This window comes from Protopterus annectens, chromosome 5.part0, assembly GCF_019279795.1.
Source record: "Protopterus annectens isolate FY-2018-M chromosome 5.part0, PAN1.0, whole genome shotgun sequence".
In the NCBI taxonomy this organism is placed as follows: domain Eukaryota; kingdom Metazoa; phylum Chordata; order Ceratodontiformes; family Protopteridae; genus Protopterus; species Protopterus annectens.
The window spans coordinates 1,179,260,330-1,179,280,237 of NC_056735.1; the positions used below are offsets into that span (position 1 = coordinate 1,179,260,330).

General features: G+C 40.0%; 1 protein-coding gene across 18 annotated transcripts in view; it reads right to left on the minus strand.

Moving 5' to 3' along the window:
- Positions 1-19,908, minus strand: part of KIF1A (kinesin family member 1A) — a 2,189,582-nt gene that overhangs the window by 314,696 nt on the left and 1,854,978 nt on the right. The gene's annotated exons all lie outside the window — the stretch shown is intronic.

The following is a 19,908-nucleotide window of genomic DNA, read 5'->3' on the forward strand; positions in this document are numbered from 1 at the left end:
TGGGATGGCTGCCCCATTTACCCCACTCTAGCTATACTTTCTACTTTCTGTAAGCAGTATCTGTCATAAAAGTGTATGTATTTTAGGATTTAAATATGCACTACACTGGACTGGGACAAAGAGCAGAAGATTGAGGGCCTTATACTATTGGTAAATGCAGTCATAAATTTAAATGTAAGCATTCTGGGACTACATACAAACACAGATATTCTCACATGGATATCCCGCACCCGTACACACACACACACACACACACACACACACACACACACACACACACACACACACACACTTGTAAACAAAATTCATAAAAATGGCAGGCTGCCCAAACTAAAATGATTTTGAATATAATGAAGATATAGTTAACTTAGTTGTGAGATGCAGTGATGCTGACTTGGACAGATACATGTTGGCGGAACACTGTACAATGCTATGCTGACATTACAGTACAATCAATGCTACAAAATATTATAAGGACTTGAATGTAATCCAGGGGAATAGCACAGCTTAACAGCTAATCACCACAGTCTGTGCTGTCACTTTCGCCACTTACATAACCAAAACTGACTTTGCCCATGATGGGCCTACTTTTAACATGATTGCTTGTCTTGCTGTCCTGTCTAGAATTTAACATTATCCATGTTACTTTGGGATTTCATTAACATGGTGTTCTCAATGACTGTTTCCTACTCCACTCTTGCCACATGAAATACGTAAGTTTTGGTTACAAGATCTCTCTCACATTACCTTTCACTTCCTCACTCAGTGTTTCACATTGTGTTAAAGCCACTCATACATGCTTGCTGCTTCTAATGTAAATTATTTGCTAGAAAAAAACTTTGTTCTTTTATATCAACTTACAAAACTGTAAACTTTCTTCCCTCTCTCTCTCTCACTCTCTCTCCAAAAGCAGCGTCTTTAGCACTCTTTGCAGTTCCTCCTAATTAACATTACCATCTCTGCTTATACTCTTGCCTAGTGTTGCCTTTTTACCCTCCCCCCACACACACACACACACCCGCTTACTCTTGCTTCTCTCTCTGTTTCCTTAATTTTGGTCTGCCTATGCTTCCAGCTCATCATTTTCCCTCTCTATAGCCACTATCACCAATAAGACACTTCTCTTCCCCTCTGATCCTCATCCTTCTCTTTGTTTTCTTATTCTCTTCACTTTTTTCCATCCTTCCTTTTCTTTCCACTTTCCTACTCTGTACTTTCTAAACAGATTCCTACTGTTTTTTTGAATTTCTAGTTTATTTCATTATTCCTACTGTTTTTTTGAATTTCTAGTTTATTTCATTATTTCTACGTTTTTTTTAATTTCTAGTTTATTTCGTTATTCCTACTGTTTTTTTGAATTTCAAGTTTATTTCATTATTCCTACTGTTTTTTGAATTTCTAGTTTATTTCATTATTCCTACTTTTTTTTGAATTTCTAGTTTATTTCATTATTCCTACTGTTTTTTTTTAATTTCTAGTTTATTTCATTATTCCTACTGTTTTTTTGAATTTCTAGTTTATTTCATTATTCCTACTGTTTTTTTGAATTTCTAATTTATTTCATTATTTCTACTTTATTTCATTATTCCTACTTTTTTTTGAATTTCTAGTTTATTTCATTATTTCTACTTTTTTAATTTCTAGTGTATTTCGTTATTCCTACTGTTTTTTTTGAATTTCAAGTTTATTTAATTATTCCTACTGTTTTTTGAATTTCTAGTTTATTTCATTATTCCTACTTTTTTGAATTTCTAGTTTATTTCATTATTCCTACTGTTTTTTTTTTTAATTTTTAGTTTATTTCATTATTCCTACTGTTTTTTTTTAATTTCTAGCTTATTTCATTATCCCTACTGTTTTTTTTTTTAATTTCTAGTTTATTTCATTATTCCTACTGTTTTTTTTGAATTTCTAGTTTATTTCATTATTCCTCCTGTTTTTTGAATTTCTAGTTTATTTCATTATTCCTACTGTTTTTTTGAATTTCTAGTTTATTTCATTATTCCTACTGGTTTTTTTATTTCTAGTTTATTCCATTACTCCTCTTTTAACTCCATGTAGCCTGTTATGTATTTTTTGGTGCCACTTACATTTTATTACTATTTTACTATACCATATCAAAACCATAATGCACTATACTGTACTATACTACACCACAGCTACATATACTACACCACAGTATATTATAGTTTACCATACTATACTATACTATACAATTTCACATTACACCATAACTAAACTATACTACCCTATGCCATATTATTTCTCCTCCTACACAATGAGTACATAGTTTATTGAGTTCCTTTCAGTGAAGCACTTTAATATGTAATGTATTTTAAATACATATGCATTACTAAGTCTATTGTTGTGGTAATAGTGACTATAATTTTAGAAAATAATTTCTTCTGTTATAACAATGAGTTGTATAAACAAATGAAAGTGTGGCTGTGGGAGCCAGTATGTCTCCCTCTTATGCTAACTTAACAATGATATATTGATTACGTGAATGGAGAAGAAGATGAATTTCAAACTTGCACTAATTATTTCAATGGAACAACTGATTTTTTATATTTTACACATAAATAGTAAAATATAATTATTACTTTTTTAGACATTGATCTATGTGTAAATTTGGCTGATGATACATCTGAATCCAGCATATACAAAAAAGCAGAATATGTTAACATGCATTTACAAGCAACAGTGGACATTTGTTAAAAAATGTGCTGTTAATGGGAAACAGTAAGAACATCTAGACTTACTAGTAACAAAAAGGTTCTAGTGAACTAAAAGATCTAGAAAGATTATATTTAGAGAAAGATTATAAAGTAGGATTTTTACTGGTAAAATAGAAGTACATAATGACAGGGAAAACAATTAGCTATATTTACTTTCGAAGGTCAGAGGAAATCACCATAAGAATGTTTATATTGAATCTAAAATGTACACTTTAGCATGCTCTGTTAGATACAGTACAGATGCAAAAGGGTTAAGGACAGCTATTTTTTTAAACAAGAAACATCTTTATTAAATTATCACTTATGACATAATCAATCATACAATCATATAAATTAAAACAAACCATATTGACATATTTTTAGCTGTAAACATTATATATCACTTAAAATCTATCCAGTCATTGTTAGTCAAACATTACACACGTAGCTCATTCAAATCCTGTTTTCTTTTGCACCTTATTCCTCCTCCAAAAGATTATTCTGCATACAGTGTTCCCTCAATTCCCATTTTATGATGTACTTTGCTTCTACCCTTTTCTAAAGATCCCATTTCCAATTGTTTTACCTCTGTTGCTATAGTCACTAATTCTAGCACAGTTGCTTTAGACTCTGATTTCTATTTACTAGTATTTGCTTTTTTTGGTAGCCACCACAATTAGGCTAAGCAAGGTCTGAACTATGTCTAGACAATTCTGATTCTGTATCACAGCTCAAAAAATAATTTCCTCAGTTATACCAATTTGCTCACCCAATATTTTTGATAGAGTAGTCTGCAGAGGATTTTTAAAGCCTGCCAGCTCATTAGAAAATATAGTCCAAATGACCTCTTTCTTCCCCATCATACCTCCAACATGTGATATCTACCTGAGGAAAAATTCTTTAGAGTCTACTTGGGATATAAATACTTCCAAGCAAAAAATCTAAATCTTTTAAACTTTGTTTCATATTTGGGAGCCATACATATATATTCCCATTGTTTCTTTGTGGATTGCTTATCCAGTCTCTTTTTCCAATCCTTTCTGACCTCCTCTGATTGATTCTAAGAGTTATCATACAATATTGTATATGCTGTACTAATTATTCCTTTTTTAACAGCAGCTTCTGTTCTAGATTCTACTAAAGAACTCTACCAGTGCTGGTCTTTCATTTAGGACTCCCTTATTTCTTTCTCTTTGCTTGTACTCTGATATCAATCCTTGATAGGGAAGGCAATCTGTAGCCTGCAGTCCAAGTAAATTCTTGGCCTCTTCCCATTCTATTACCTTTCTCTATCTAATTATTTGCTTCCAATACTGTGGTTCCTTTGTCAGTTTTCTTGCCTTCTTCTTGCCTACTGTCTGTATCTCTTATTGCAGTCAGCCCTGTCAACAGAATCTCCTTTCTCCATTCCCATGTTGCCTTATTTCTTAGAATACGTTTTGCTACTTTATGGATATAATATTCTGTATAGTTATTGTTATTCTACTTAAGGATCTGCACCCAAAATCTCAATCTCTCCTTGTTTCTTGAGCTTCCCCCTGTTTAGCCATCATCCTTTTCCACTTTGAATTAAAGCTTTCTGCTTGTGAGATGTATATCAGCTCTAAATGAGGTCAGGAAGGCTAAGGGTGGTGGAGTCTCTATCTTCTTTAAGGACAGGCACATCTCCAGACTGGTTTGCCAGCATGATGCACTGGAATTACTCCAGGTGCAACTGACAGTTGGCAAGGCACCCATCCAAGTTACAGCCAGCTATAGACCCCCTCCATGACTCAGGACACCCACTCCTCCTATCTGGACCTACCTGACTCCAACAAGGTATCCCATAACACCTTGATCCTTGGTGACTTCAACTACCCCACCACAGACTTGGGTGAACTACTCCTGCACGAATGCACTCACCCAATGATTCCTTGACTTATAATAATTCTAACACACTAGACCAACTCTTCTCATCCCCCACAAGAGGAGACAGCATTTTGGACTTGGTTGTCATCAACATGGGTGACCACTGCACCACTCCCATAGTATATTCTTCCCTGGTGAGATCAGATCATTGGTCTGTCTCATTCAAAGTTTCTATCCCACCCAAACCCCTCCCATCAGCCATAACCAGTCTAAAAAACTTGTCAAAAGATGACTACAGCTTCACACCACTGACCCCTCAGAGGATTCAGACAACTATGCTAAGGAGTACACCAATGCAGTATACAAGCACCTGTACAACTGCGTGGACTCAGCCATACCCAACAGAACTAAAAACTTGCTCCTAAAGGAAACACAAACCTGTCTGGTGGACATCCTTTCTCAAAAGACTTTACAATAAAAGGAAGAAACTGGTGTCTAAGGATAAAAGAGAACAAATTCCAAATTGGAAACTCCCTCCTCAGCCTCAACAAGCACATTAGATCACTAGTGAAAAGCTCCAAAGCTAGTTATGAATTGAAACTAGCCCCCAAAACAAAGGGAAACCACAAAGTCATATTCAGTTATGCCAGCAACCTTGATAGCAAAGCCCAAGTTTGTTCTGAATTAGTACTTAATGGTACCACTTACACTGATCCTGTTGTCTTAGCCAACCTGCGAGCAGATAGGTTCAGTGCAAACTTCACCCCCTATCCCCCCAAAGGCCCATTCTACATCTTATTCAACTACAGCTGAAGTACAGGCTTCATTCCAGCAGAGTGGAGAAAGTACAGTTGTGTACACTTACCATAAATGTAGATGGTCGAGTGTATTCACTGTTGCAGTCATCACATTTGGGTTATCCCTGCCAGGGTAGCCCTTGGCTGGCCCGAATACCAGAAACTTAGTATTTCTGCATCGGTTGCTGTTGCTTGAGGACTGACGTCAGGTTGTCAGTAGTATAAAGGAAGGCAGCCAACACCATTACATCAGTTTTTCTTGCCCTAACCTGTCAGGAGCCCCCAAAGTAGGAGGCCAGGTTCTGGTGGAAGAATCCCACCAGTGGAAAATAAATACCAATATCTCCCTTGTATGGAAAGGAGAACAACAAGGAAGAATGGCAACAAAAGGAGAAGGAGAAAAAAAAGGGGGGTGGAAGGAGGGAAACTAGGACTGCAACAGTGAAAACACTAACATCTACATTTATGGTAAGTGTACACAACTGTCCTATGTTCTTCGTGTTTCATTGTTGCAGTCATCACATTTGGGTAGATTCCCAAAGTTGAGGAAATGGGTGGAGGCAGTCAAGTAAGCTAGGGGCAGGCTAGGATGCCCTGCAAGTCTGCAGAGGCAAACCCTGCCCTGGATTTGGAGAAGAGAGGCAGGTGGTAATCCTTGGTAAAAGTGTGGACAGATGTCCAGGTGGCAGCCTCCAGGATGTCCCTGGTGGGGACTCCTCTGAGGAAAGCTGCAGAAGTGGAGGCTGCTCTGGTGGTGTGTCCTGACCCCCTAGAGGAGGCTTACCATGCTGCTTGTAACAGAAATGGATGCAGTGTTCTATCCATTTGAAAATGGTTTGCTTGGAGATGCCTTTGCCTTCTGCCCCTGTAGCAAAGCTAACCAGCAATTGATCAGACTTTTTGGAGGATTTAGTCCTGTCCAGATAGTATCTGAGCTATCTGAGCACATCTGGAGAGTGAAGAATTCTTTCTCCCTTGTTCTGGGGATTAGGAAAGAAGGTGGGTAAATGAATAGATTGGTTGAGAGCCATACTGGACACCACCTTGGGCATGAAGGATGGGTTAGTTCTGAGGGATACCCGGTCTGCATGGTAGATGATGAAGGGTTCCATAGTCATGCGTGCTTGCAGCTCAGAGACTCTTCTGGCTGAAGTGATGGTCAGAAGAAAGGCTGTCTTCCAGGAGAGAAATTTTAGCTCTGCAGAAGAAGCTGGTTCGAAAGGAGGCAGGGTAAGCTTTTCCAAGACAAAGTTAAGGTCCCAAGCTGGTGTTGGTGCCCTTCTGGGTGGGCCTCAAGTTGCTAACCCCTCGGAGGAATTTTTTTGATCAAAGGGTGTGAGAAAAGGGGCTGCTCAGTGGGAAAATGAGCAGAAATAGCAGAGACATGAATTTTTATAGTGGAGAAAGAGAGACCACTGTGTAGTAGGTCAGCTAAGTAATCCAGGATGAGAGGGATGGAGGGCTATGCCGTATTGGCCCCCTTAGCCTGGATCCAGGTGCAGAACCTTTTCCATTTATCTGCATAAGACTTTCTGGTGCTAGGGCATCGGGCCTCATGGATAACATCCAGAACCTTTTTACTGAGGATGGCAGATTGTTTCGGGTTTAGGGAATAAGCCAAGCTGCCAAATTGAGTGTCTGCAACTGGGGATGCATGAATTCCCCTTCCCTCTGGGTTAGGAGGTTTAGAATCTGAGGAAGATGCCATGGAGGCAGCAGGGAAAGGATGTGCAGCAAGGTGTACCAGTGTTGTCGGGGCTAGTCTGGAGCTATAAGAATGGTCCTTGGTTTTTCCTCCTTTATTTTGAGCAGTACCCTGGGGATAAGAGGTAAGGGAGGAAAGGCATAGACTGAGAGGGTGACCCAGGGAAAGGACAGGGCATCCACTTTCCAAGCCATGCAGTGATGGTCTCTGGTGCAGAATGTGCTGAGCTGATGGTTGGTGTGGGAGGCAAAGAGGTCGACCTTTGGGGTTTCCCATTTCTGAGTTATTAGGAAGAAGGTACTTTTGTTGAGCTGCCAATCGTGTGGGTCCAAAATGTTTCTGCTTAATTGGTCCGCCATGGAGTTGAGAGAGCCTGGTAGGTATTGTGTTAATGGAAAAAATGAACTGCAGACCTGCTGGCAAAAAAACCAAGTAAACCAAAAGCCAAAAATTTTTAGCACTTTCATCCACTGTTTTCTGAGGAAGTTCACGTATTAAACAATGGATGAAAGCGCTAAAAATTTTTGGCTTTTGGTTTACTTGTTTTTTTTTTTGCCAGCAGGTCTGCAGTTCATTTTTTCGTTTTGTTTGGTTGTCAGCATATTGTGTTAATGGGTATATTTGCATGGAAGAGGCTGTGAGCCAAGGGGTCATGGCCAGCCTGCATACAGGGTAGGAGTGAGTCCCTCCCTGCTTGTTGGTGATGTTGCCTGTTTTGATCAGGAGAACCCCCAGAGAGAGATGGGATTTGAAAGCTATCAAGGCGTGCTGCACAGCCATCATCTCTTTTTGACTGATGTGCAGGGGGATTAGTTGTGGGCTTCATTGGTCCTGTATGTACCTGCTGTCCAGTTGTGCACCTCAAGCGTAGACTGATGCATCTGTGGTGAGGGTCTGGGCGGCAGGGTGTGGGGAGAAGGGCAGTCCCCTGTTGTGGGAGCATGCTGTTGCCCATCAAACAAATTCCTTTCTGAGGCAAGGAATTATAGGTAGAAGAGTTTCCAGGTCTTGAGAATGTTGACACCAAAGGCTCTTTAGGTACCATTGAAGTTTCCTCATATGCAGTCTGGCATATGGAATGAGGAGTATGCCAGATGCCATGAACCCCAGAGCTTGCAGGATTTTACTTGCAGAAAGTTGGGGCCTGGTGGCCAGTTGAGCAAAGTAGGCTGACAGGAAAATTTGTTTCCCTGGTGTAAGGCATGCCATCTGGGATGCTGTGTCCAGACTTGCTCCCAGGAAGACTATCCTTTTGGTGGGCACCTGTTTTGATTTCTTTTCGTTGATTGTGTATCCTAGGGAGGTTAGTAGACTATTTACAAAGGCCAAGTGTTTGAGCAGCTTTTCCTGGCTGTCTGCCTGAATAAGGCAGTCATCTAAGTAGGGGTAAATCTGAATATTTCTTTGTCTGCAAAAGGCAATGGCCAGAGCCAGGCATTTTGTGAAAACTCTGGCAGCAGCAGATAAGCCAAAGAGAATTGCAGAGAACTGAAAGTGTTGAGATCCTGCCCTGAAGCGGAGATAATTTCTGCATGATTCCCTGATAGGAATGTGGAGATAGGCCTCTTTTAGATCCAGGGTGGCTAGCCAAGCATCCTTGGACAGCATGGATAGCAGCTGCTGGAGGGTGGGCATTTTGAATTTTGGGATCACCAGTTAGGTGTTTAGAATGGATAGATTGAGGATGGGGTGCCAGGTGCCCTCTTTTCTGGGTACCAGAAAAAGTCTGGAGTAGAAGCCTTGGCCTATCTGTTCTGCAGGAATGTGCTCTACTGCCCTCAAAGAGAGCAGGGAATGGATTTGCTTTTGAGCCTCTGCCTACTGATTTGATTGTAGATCTGGGAACCCTTTTGGGGTTGGAAGGGTGTGAAAGGAGAATTTATATCCCTGAGACAAAATGTTCAGAACCCATTGGTCCTTGGTAAAGGTGGCCCAGGTGCTTGAGTGAAAGGAGAGTTTTTCTCTTAAGGGTAAGTGATGGTGGGCAGAGGGGAGGTCAGGAGGAGGTGAGTCAATGTGAGTTCTTACCATAAGAGGGTGGCTTAGAACTCTCTGGTTTTGAAGTGGAGGTAGTCCACTGCTTAGATCTCTGCATTCCCTGGGGCTGCTGACTGGGGGGGGGGGTCTGTTTCCACAGTCCTATGCTGGGCCTGTTTACTTGGAGCAGGAAAGGACCAGTGCTTGGAGGGGAAATGCCTGCTGAACCTAGGGGGCTGGATCTATAAGAAATCTTTAACTGTTTGCATAGATTTTGCTTTTTCTTCCATCTTTTTTAAGACCTCTTTTGCCTTAGTGCCAAATAAGTTATCTTTGTGCAAGGGTGCATCCAACAATTTAGATTTGACATGGTCTGGCAGGGGTTTTTCCTTAAGCCATGCATGTCTTCTAATGACAGATCCATTGACTGTTGCCCTGCAAGAAGCTTCTAGGGCATCAAAACCACAGTGCAAGGTATATTTAGTTACGTGACTTGCAGACTGCATTAAGTCTTGTAAATCTTTAGATTCTGCCCAAGCAGGAAAGGAAGACATTTTTTGTTTAAGGAGTTCCAAGGTATGTTGCTGATATTTAAGCATATGGAACTGACAATTTAGTGCCCTGATAGCAAGAATAGCTGAGGGAATGGATTCCTCTGCATCAGAATCCTCATAAGTGGAGAGGGGCTGCATGTCCTCAAAGTCAGATGCATCAGATTCATCTGACTCTTGTTCAGACAAAACTGCTGGGGACAGATCTCTTAATTTTTGAAGGGGTAGCTTGGCTTCCCCTGATCAACATGATAAGGTATTCTGCTATTTCAAGCATTTGAGAATGAGGCAAGTTAGCAGGCACCTGAGAGTGGGTAGCCAGTTTCTTGGGTGTGGTTTGAACCCTGGCCTTAAGGAACTCAGTTGTTTTCGAAAGAAAGGTAGTTATGAAAGAAGATGGTTTGTGTCGAGAGTCAGAGGTGGGAAGGACTTCCTCGGAAGCTGGTGCACAGTGGCTCTCGACCCATCCAAGGTAGAAACGACTGCAAGGTCCTTAGATGAAGAAGAGTTTTCTGGCATACCAGACTCCAAAAGGGTCTCAGTAGCAGCCTGCGAATCAACTGAAGCGGGCATCAGGGACTATGAAAGCACCTCACTGAGTACTGGAGGACTGACGACTAGCTTAACGGAAGCGTCGTCAGAAGGTTTGGACCTGTGTGGTCTGTCTCTGTCTTTATCTTTACGTTTTTTCAGAAGATCTGCTGTCGGATGGCTTACTGAAGCCATATCGGAATTTGAAGACTGTAAACGAAAATATCTGGCTACAATAAGGGCCTGACGATGGATAGGTCTGGCGTTAAACAAAGCAAAGAAGCGACAATGGGGACATCGTGGTTTGGGCCTAGGCAAGTGATGCAGTAAGAGTGGAAGTCTCGCTGTGGTATTTGCTTTCCAAAGGCTCGACAATTATTAACTTTTTCTGACATCGGTTAGTGCAAGATAAAAGGATCCCCAACGGGGTACTTAGCTTTAGAAGACTTCAACTTCAATCCAGAAATGAAAACTCAGGTAGCGGCCAACCGGCACTCATGCGAACTGCTTCTGCTTTGGGCTCCATGGCAAGAAAGACTGATGTAATGGCATCAGCTGCCTTACTTTATACCACTGACAATCTGACGCCAGTCCTCAAATGACAGCAACTAATGCAGAAATACTAAGTATCTGGTATTCGGGCTGGCCGAGGGCTACCCTGGCAGGGATAACCAAATGTGATGACTGCAACAGTGAAACACAAAGAACATCTGCCATTGTCATCCCCTTGCACAAAGGTCTTGCCACTACTCACTTTGGAAACTATCGCCCCATTAGTTTGACAAGTCTGATCTGTAAAGCCATGGAGCGTATTATTATGGATCTCATAAACAAGGACATAGGTAATCTCCAAGCACTTCACCCCACGCAGTTCAAATTTGTCAAGAGCAGTTCTTGCCTGTTGAACCTGGCTGACTTCATTGAGACTGTCACCAAGGCACTGGATGATGGTAAGTCAGTACATACAGCTTACCTTGATTTGGCCAAAGCCATTGACACAATCCCCCACTCAGGCATCATTGAAAAGCTAACACAACTTAGCATAAATCCCTATCTCATCAGGTGGGTGGCCAACTTTCTCACCGATAGGACCCACAGTGTCAAACCGGGCACCTCCACCTCCGACAGCAGACCTGTCACTAGTGGTGTTCCCCAGGGATCTGTCCTGGTACTTCTACTGTTTGGCATCTACTTCTCAGAGTTCCTCTGCTCAAACAGAAATCACCATTGAGGAACCTACCCAGATTTAGACTCTGATCCTTATATATCCTTCTAATCAGCCTTATAAGTTTATTACTGAATGGAAATGCTTCTATTGCTCTGCTCATAAAATCTCAACTTACTCTATTGAATGCTTTCTCTGCATCATGACCCACCAACAGTGGTATTTTCTTACATTCTACTTCCCTCTGGATAAAGTTAAGGACAACCATTCAGAGGAATCGGTACATCACTGAAGGGAACCCTGAATGAATTAAAGTAAATGGTATAGAACCTATATTTATGTATAAAAAGTACTAATTTAGAACAGAGTTTGGAAAACAAAATAATATAAATGACTGAGTTAGTCTGAAGGAAGCAGGGACATTTAAACGTGTGTTTTTGTAAAACTTTCAGGTTTATTAATATGTATTAATGTAGGTAATAGTATTCAGGTAGCATCTTCTGATAGAAATTATAATACAGCTGAAAGGTTCACTTGGAATTCTGAAAATATAGTATACATAGCAACTTGTGTAACATGCAATGCATTTTATGTAGGCAAAACCATTAGAAAGTTAACTGCTAGAATTAGAAAACCATATAAATGCCATGAAAAACAAAAATATGTCTAATGCCCATTTTAAACATAAATTAATTTGCAGTGTTTTTAAAATGTTTACATGTTTTGACTTCATTATGTGCAAGAAATTATTACAGGTATTGACATTAATAAACTTTTAGAAAATAAATACTTATTTTGGCAGAATAGGTTAAGTGCCACCCCCTTAGGCTTAAATGAGTTCATTAAAACTGAAGGTAAGTTGAGTTTCATTGGTTTGTTACAAAGTGGTAATCAGAGTCAGTTAATATTTAAAAGTTTTGTGATGTTAACTGTTCTGAAGAAGTCTGTATTTACTTAATGATGAAAATGATCAACTTATTTTAAGCAGAGTGATTTTTTCTGTTATTTCTCTAATCGGACACGCTTGCATGTCTATGGTTTGTTTTAATATGGTTAAAATACAGTTTATATATATATATATATATATATATATATACATATATATATATATATATATATATATATATATATATATATATATATATATATATATATTGCAGGAAAGCAGGAGTATGCCAGAAACTGAATGTTTGACTGAAGACATGCTGGTGTGAAGATACACAAAATGTTGTTACAGCGGTTAGTGTCTATGACTGAGTGTTGAGTTAGGGTTACAGTGAGGACTAAGAAAGAGGATAGATTCTGCATTATGCTTTAGTAGTGGTATGTGTGAAGCATGTGTTTTGTGTATCTTGATTAATAGTAGTGTTATGGAAAGTGTTTTTAGTAAAGCAATGTGTAGAGTTGAGGCTAGGCACAAAGGTAGGTTTACAGATAGCATATATGAGTAAGGTGGTGCACAGGGGAAGTGACTCATATAATGCTGGAGATGTCCTTTTTCTTAATGCTGCTGTGACCATGGAGTTACTATATATAAGGTTAAGGGGTATTTTTTGGATTTCCTCCTACATGGGGTGGTTGAATGGGGCTCATTCCTGGGTCCACTCCTAAAAAGTTTACTGTCCAATAGGGTTGATTGGTTAACAAAACTCAATGTGTTAAAATCAAGACTTTTGACCTCCTAAAACAATGACTCATTTGCAAGGATTAAATCAGTTATTTTATAGACACTGGAATATTTTTATGTGTAAGCAGGCATTTTTCAGTGGCAATACATGGTTACTTCACTGGAACTCTCTTGCAGTGTGAGGTGACTTTACAATTTAATGGTGTCAGGATGAAATTAATATGGAGTCCAGTTCAGATACCCTTGCAGCTCCTTTTGACATCATACTTAGATCAGATTAGCTGGTGAGACATTGGCCTACTCAGAAAGGGAAGCCTGTGACCTTATGGTATATAACAGGACTTTGAATGTTATCAATTACTTTTAGTTTATCTATTAACCAGGTAAGTGAAATGGTTATTATGAACCATACCTCTCAACTGTCCAAATTTTTGTCTCATACTTTTGGTATGTTCCTCATACAATTTGTGTTTTTCTGGCAAATCAGTGAGGAATAACTTCCTTAAATAAGAAGATAAATTTGAGTTAAGGACTTCATATCCTTTGGAAAATGCATGACAATACCAGCATTTTATTCTAGAAACTTTCTAAGAGTTTTAAGAGCAATATTTAACATGTTTCCCTATTTTTAGGCCTTTGCCCACACCCCCATTATCTTGGATTTGTCTAGCTTTCTTGTGCTAACAAGTTGAGAGGTATGTTATGGGCCCTTTCCAACCCTGATCCAAACCACAAGGGCAATAGTAAATAAAATATAAAATGGATACCTTTTTCATGGTAGCCAATCAACAAGTATGTTTGGGAACATGAGAAGAAACCAGAATACATGGGGACAACCCAGACATGCACAGGGAGAACTACACACACACACACACACACACACACACACACACACACACACACACACACACACACACACACACACACACACACACACACACAGGCAGTGTGTAGAAATCAGGACTGAACCCTAAAATCTGTGGCAAGGAAAACACAGATCTTAACCACAGGTCCACCATGTTTCTAATTAAATGATCTTATGGCAAGAGAGTGCAGTTAGGACTCATCTGATTGAAGGATGCTGGCACAGGGCTCAGTTTTGAGCTTTTTTGTTGATTAAAATTGTTTAATTCAGTTTGGTCACTGTTTTAACACAGCTCCACAGAGTTAGATAACCAGCCACTGCTATGCTGTATTCATCTATGCAATTCATGGAATCTGTTGCATTTTGCTAACCATAAGTACAATTTTATATTGTATTCCGCACTTCTAAACTGTATTTTTGCTATATAGCTGATTTTTAAAACAATTCTTGCTGATTTGTTGCACTTTTTGTCTGCTGTAACATAGACTAGATTCACACCTACTGAATCTGGTTCTGTTTGTTAAACTGAGCACTATACCACGCTATTATTTGTTGGAGAGTACCTCCCTGCACCCTTGTGGCAGGAGAGTGCAGTTAGGACTCATCTCATTGAAGGTTGCATGCACAGAGCTCAGTTTTGAGCTTTTTTATTGATTAAAATTGTTTAATTTTGGTCACTAATTTAAAACAGCTCCACAGGGTTAGGTGACCACCCACTGCTCTGCTGTATTTATCTGTTTATGTGTAGCATACATCTGTGCACCATCATGCACTACCATGCAGTGGGGGTAACCACGAGTGGTTATTGACACAAAAACTTCAGTAGATAAATTTTCCCTTAGTAGCTGCCCCTAATCTGGCTGAGAAATCCTTAAATTGCACTTAGCTGATCAGAGAGCATCTCAGCTGTACTTTTGCCCCTTAAACAGTCCCCAAACCACCAAATCTACAATAGTCTCTTACCATTTAGAGAACCCCAGCACCCTTTATAGAGCACCCTGTGACACTGCCAGCCCAGCTAGATAAAATTTTGTAAATAATTCTATGTCATTTGTGAATAGTAATATGATTTGTATGCTTGCCTTAAAAACTATATGTTCTGTACAAGCTTCAAGACTGTAACCACAGTGCCCCTTGCTGGAAAAGACCAGAAATGTGTATAAACTCTATGACTATGCAAACGTATGTTTCATAGCAGAAATTGCGATATACAGAGTTAACTTGTAAAACTCTAAGAAAATAAGTTGATAAGTAAAGAGCTTTAGAATGTGTTATAAAGTCAGTTTATCTCAAGCTAAGAGACAGGATGTTTAGGCTATGTGCTTCTTTCTATTGTCTGGAAACAGAGGTAATTACAAGTTTCCAAGGTAATTGTTTTATGACTTCCAGTTCAGGCAAGCTTCTAAGGGAGAATTGCCAGCTTCTGAGAGATAAGTATTTTTAACAGAGACATGTTAACAATTTAAGTTACTGCTAGCCTGGGAAACTAGGCAGAGGTGACAAGAATGATGTAATTTGAGATGATTCAGCAGTAATGTGTATTATCAATTTAAGAACTATCTCAGAAAGAAAGAGTGTATTTTGTATTCTGCTCTGGACCTGTTAACAACTCACCAGCACTTTGCTTGCTCTGTAAGCAAGTTATTAAGAATATAGTTTCTCTTTGAGATAGATAGGAATATAACAAGATTAGTGTAGATGTTTTCTATATTTATGTGGGACTGTCCTACTATGTTATTTTAAAGTATTTCCTGTAGATTGTGAACTCTGCTGTCACTGTGTTGAGTTAATAAGTATTGTCTGTTGTTTTGTTATTATTTATTATTAAATATATTTAAACCTTTTAATTGTGGCTGGTTTGATTTCAGATATTTAAACTCTTAAAGTACTTGCATGGATTTGTTGATGCTGTATAGGCCACTTTAGAATAGCCTTAAAAGTTTGGTCACACTTACCATCTGGGTAATAGCAACATTACACAGTAAGATTGGGCACCCTTTGGTAAGGGCCTTTACAGTAGCTGATAAGTAGGGGTTCTGGTGGCAAACTATGTTATGGTCTGGGCAGAAGGAGACATAGCTAGTAAGCCTGTGCCAGCCTTCCCCAGGTGAGTGTTTGTGTATGAATCAAATCTCAAGGATTGTGTGTGTGTGTGTGTGTGTGTGTGTGTGTGTGTGTGTGTGTGTGTGTGTGTGTGTGTGTGTGTGTGTCAGCTACTTGGGGAGGGACATGAAGCACTGGTTGGACAGAGACAGTGCTGGGAGGACTTGGCTTGGAACCCTGGCTAAGGACTCCACTCTATAGCTGTGCCAGTGGGGAGTCTTACTGGGGATCTGAAGAGAGAGAAACCAGCCCCAGACTGACTGTGTTCTTTGTGTGCTCTTAAGGGAAATTGTACTTTGCTGTGTGTGTACCTGTCATCCTCCCAATGTGCAAGTCCCTCACTGGTGTTAGTGGTGAGGATTGAGGCTTCTTGACTACTGGGCCAGGGCAGGGGCATTACACACACCATCAATACTGACCCTGTTTAGAGCACCCAGTTATACCACACTCCTCCATTTTCTCTCCCCACTGTGAAAACAGGATTTAACCTAGCATTATGGATGGTCAGTTTCCCTCCATTTCTCCTACCAACCTGAGGCAGGGTAGCAATTGCCTCATGTACACTCACAACCCTCTACTCCCAAATCACCCAAGTACAATTTGTGAGAGATGCATCTACACTAAGAATCTGGAATTCTTGCTCTCTCATGCACAGAACAGTAACACTGAACAGGTTGTCATCTTACATACTACACCTCCTATGCAAACCATGCACTCAACACAAACCATCATATGTGGAGGTACTCACAAGACTCCTACCTAAACACCACAGACCTTCCAAGCACAAACATGCTACACCTAATACAGCACCTACAGCACTCAATACACATAAAAACACATGCACCAGTGTCTCACCAAATAAGCTCCTAAGGCAAAGCACATCTAAACCAAAATGTTTAGTCATAGTTGACTCCATTGTGAGACACCCAGATGTCCTACTCACCAGGCTGGAGAAGGAGAAGATTACTGTCAGCTGTCTATTGGGTGCCAGGGTCCATCAGACCACACACCCACTCAAGTCTCTCAACAACAAGTACCATTATGACTCCATTATAATTACCATTGGTGTGAATGACTTGAGATGTACCTCAATGGACTACATGAAAAGAGACATGACTGAACTCTATGAATATGTGTCCCAGGCAGGTATGTCCCTAGTCTTGAGCAGCATTCTACCCTCACCTAGGTTGATACCACAATATAAACAAAAAATTATTGAATTCAACAGTTGGCTTAGTTTCTGGTGTCATTCTAAGGAGATCCAGTTCATGTCAGCCTGGATGATATGACTGATAGACCACGCTGCTTTGCCAGAGATAGTCTTCCCCTGTCACCTCTAGGCTTTCGGTTACTGGCTAAGGCACTTGCCTTCCCATAGTGCCTTTTTTTAGGCAAGGTCTCAAGAACAAAATTTCCGATGTGAAAATATCACTCTCAAATAAATTAAAGGTTATGCTGCTAAATGCTAGGAGTTTAAATCAGAAACTGCACTCCCTGGAAGCACTCCTCTCCCTAGAGGATGTTGATGTCTGTGCAGTCATAGAAACTTGGTTCAGGGCTGCAGAGAGTACCCCGGGCCTTGCAAGGCTACAATGCCTTCCACACTTTCAGACTGCAAAATGAACATGTGAGAATCAAAGGAGGAGTATCTATCTTCATCAAAGACAAACATACCTTTAGACTGGTTAGATAGGAAAACCCCATGGAGTTACTCCAAGTTCAACTAACTGTGGGTAAGACCCCCTCTCTTCAAGTCATCATTAGCTATAGGCCCTTTTCAATGAACCAAGATACCCACATTGTTATTTGGACCTACTTGAGTCAATCAAATTACAACCAAACATTCCAGTCATGAGTGATTTTAACTATCCCTCCATTGACTGGGAAACTTAAAAGACTACCAACATGCTTGTACAAAGGTCTCTGGACTTTGTTAACACTAATGCCCCGGAACATGTAGTATGCAGCCCCACAAGGGGCTCAAATATTCTTGACCTGGTCATCACCAACATGGGCGACCATTGTACCACCACAAGTATAGGACCCTCGCTAGCTAAGTCTGATCACAAATCAGTCACATTTGAAGTAGCTATAACACAGGAATCCCTCTTAGGTGACATCAGGCTAAACATTTTCACCAAAGCTAATTATACCTTCCTAATAGATGGCATAAATAATTTCCAAGCTCCTGTTCCAACAGATGACATTGACAATTATACTAAGGTATACACAAATGCAGTGTACAAACAGTTATACAAATGTATTGAAACAGCTGTACCTGATAGGTCAAAACAAGATCCTGAAGAAAAAACAAGCACTCCTGGTGGACATCTAGCATTAATAACTTATACAAGAATAAGAAGAGATTGTTGTCTACGAATAAAAAAGAGAGGTCCCAGAACAGGAACAACACCCTCCTCTGCTTGAAAAACAAATAAGACAACTTGTAAAATCCTCTAAGGGCAACTTTGAAAATAAATTGGCAGCCATAGCTAAGGATAACCTAGTTGTGGATGGCATCACACACACACTGTTCCTGTGAAAACAGCTAACCTATTAGCTGACAGATTTGGTGAAAATTGTATCCACCTGTCTCCTCCAAACATTCCACAAAGCATTCCCTCTACATTTCCCCCACCTTGCATCTCCAAACAGCAAGTCATTAATGCTCTCTCCAAGGACAAAAACACAGCCTCTATGGGACCAGATAGCATCTCAGGTTGCATTTTAAATGGTCTAAAACATGAGTCAGCAACTGCATTAGATACTCTCTTCAACCACAGAATGAGTACTGGTTTTGTCCCTGGTGAATGGAAAACAGCAGGCGCCATCCCCCTTCATAAAGAAGGTACAGCAACAGACACTGGGAACTGCAGACACATAAGTTTAACCAACCTTATCTGTAAGGCCACGGGACAAATTATCATGGACCTTATAAATAAGGATATAGGCTAAGCTATTAGCTGACAGATTTGGTGAAAATTCTATCCACCTGTCTCCTCCAAACATTCCACAAAGCATTCCCTCTACATCTCCCCCACCTTGCATCTTCAAACAGTAACTGTTATTCTAAGCCTTTGGTTTACGCACTTGGGCTTCAGACCAGTTGTTTTACATTAAGAAGGCTTGTGGTCTGCACTGTTGTGGCAGGTCAGGTAGCTTATATCCTTCTAAGTTGGCAGTTGCTGACTGAAGGCTTAGTGTCTGTTACTCTAAAGTGTATTAGTTCTGGTATAAGCACTTGGGCTTAGGGGCCAGTTATTTTACATTGAGAAGGTGTGGTCTGCACTCTTGTCAGAGGAGAGGGTAGATTCTACCCTTCTGAGCTGTGAGTTTCTGGTTAAAGGCTTATTGTGCCTCCTTATTGGAACTGTTTCTTTCTGAAATTGGTGCACCTTGTTTGTAGCATAGACTAGATTTAGACCTGCTGAATGTAGCTTTGTTTGTATAACTTGAGCATTAATCCAGGCCATCTTTTTTTGGAGAAGGTTCCCCCTGCACCCTAGTGGCAGGAGTGTGCAGTTACAACTTGTCTGATCAAAGACTGCTGGAACAGGACTCAGTGTTTAGCTTTTATAGGTTAATTTGTTTAAATCAGTTTGCTCATTTGCTACTGTTACACATAAAATACACACACACACATATATATATATATATATATATATATATATATATATATATATATATATATCTATACACACACACACACACACACTTTATGCATCGCCACCTAGTTAGGGTTAAAGTATTCCCGGTGCCATAAAGTCTGCTCTTCAAATTTTCCCTTAGAACTAGTCAGTTTTTAGTTTTAGCACTCAAACCTGTTTCTTTGAGCTCTGCACTTGTTCAGAACTCATTGTAAGCACTAAATAAGCTACTAATTACTACAGCACTCAACTTTCTTCACTTATCTAGAGGAAAACAGTTTTTAGTACTTAATAAATAGTACCTATCCAGGCATGTTTAAGGGTCAGCTCCCGGTATTTTCTCCTGTCTACCTGATGAATCTGGGCATCTTGGGG